Consider the following 1,950-nt stretch of genomic DNA (forward strand, 5'->3'; position numbering starts at 1 on the left):
ACATTATGATGTGACAGTCATGTGATTTTAGCCCCGTAATTTTATTATTCCCTTCAATCACGTTTTTCTTTAAAATTGAAGCAAGTCCATCAGGAAACCTTACTGATATTAAAAAGTCACAAAACTTTTTACCGTCATCTGGAGATAGTGTATAAGACGCATGTGGTTTCATCCAACGATCACCGTCTTTGTACAAATGCAACTCCTGGCCCACCCTCATATGTTGCAGATGGATTCTCGCCTTGTCCGTATCCTTACTTTTTCCGTCAATGTCTAGAATTGTGCCCAATAAGCTGTCGCATACATTATTCTCAATATGCATGACATCTAAGTTGTGACGTAACGACAATGACTTCCAATAAGGCAACTCCCAAAAGATACTCTTCTTTGGCCAATTAAGCTCGCTTGCATGTCTTTTTCGCTTCTTACCACCATATTTTTCATGTTTATCAAGCAATCTAAGAGACACATTTTATAACTGAGCTAAGATTTCGTGAACAGATTTTTGAGCCGGTGGAGGTCGTTTCTCAACCTTACCATCAAACTTTTTATTTTTTCTCATCCCATGTTTAATAGGAAGCCATTGCCGATGGCCAACAAAACAAGACTTACTTATTATCCTCTTTAAAGGGGTTGAATCGTTGCAAGTTGGGCATGCTAAATAGCCCTGACCACTCCATCCAGATAAACTAGTAGCCTGCATTTGAAATGATGTATTCGAAACTACATCACGTACAATTACTTCTCCATTCCACAAATCTTTTAGCACATCCACAAGGGGCCTTAAAAAGACATCCATATCCTTTCCGGGTGCATTTGGGCCAAGAATCAACAATGTCAACATCTTATAAGGATCCTTAGTGCAGAACCACGGAGCTAAATTGTAGGTCGTTAAAACCACGGGTGACATACTGTATGAGAGGCTCATGTTCCTGAAAGGATTGAAACCATCAGTGGCCAACCCCAAGCGAATATTTCTCGGCTCACGTGAAAACTCAGGATACTTATCATCTACCTCCTTCCATTCATTACCATCGACTGGATGACGAATTAAATCCTCATCATTTGAACGCCCATGCTGGTGCCACGTCATATCTTTAGCAGTGTGACGAGAACCGTACAGACGCTTCAACCGATCTACTAACAGGAAATAACATAGTACTTTTCACGACACTTGTTTAGTACCCTTTGTCTTTTTTTTTCTTCCAATAGGATGTTTTACATACGGGACACATTTGTAGATCATCGTTCTCCTTCCAAAACAAAGCACAATCGTACTTACAGACATGAATTGTTTCGTAACCCAGTCCAAGTTTACTCATGAGCTTCTTCGACTCATAATGAGAAGAAGGTAACTTCACATCCGGGAATGCATCTTCAAATAGATTCACCAGAGCATCCATCCACTCATTAGGCGACTTGTATAACACTTTTAAATGCATCAATTTCACTAAGAAATTTAAAGACGAATACTTAGTACATCGTGGATAAAATCCCACCTGGAGCTCAGAAATTGTAGATCCTTAAATTCAGCGTACTGTGCATCTTCTAGATCCACATGCATCTCCTCCAGCATTTCATTGTCATAATTAATCCCAGCAACATCTTCTAAGACTGCAAACATCTCGTCTACTGGTTGATTAACTATTGGGTCGACACCTGAAACCGCTTCTACTTCACCATGGTGAATCCATGTACTATACAATGGATCAAATCTCACAATTTCTACTGGATGCATTTCATGGTTCCTACATTTCACACAAGGACAACTGATATGGCCAATTGAAGTTGCATAATTTTTGGCGACGTCAATAAAAGCAGATAACCCATTCCAATATTCATCTGACAATCGGTTCCTCAAATAATTCCAACTTTTTTTAATCGGCATTTGAACTATAAACAACAACAGACATAACAATTTATTAATGTGTTTAATTAATTTTAATTCTA

The sequence above is a fragment of the Morus notabilis genome, unplaced genomic scaffold (genome assembly GCF_000414095.1).
Source record: "Morus notabilis unplaced genomic scaffold, ASM41409v2 Scaffold861, whole genome shotgun sequence".
NCBI lineage: Eukaryota > Viridiplantae > Streptophyta > Magnoliopsida > Rosales > Moraceae > Morus > Morus notabilis.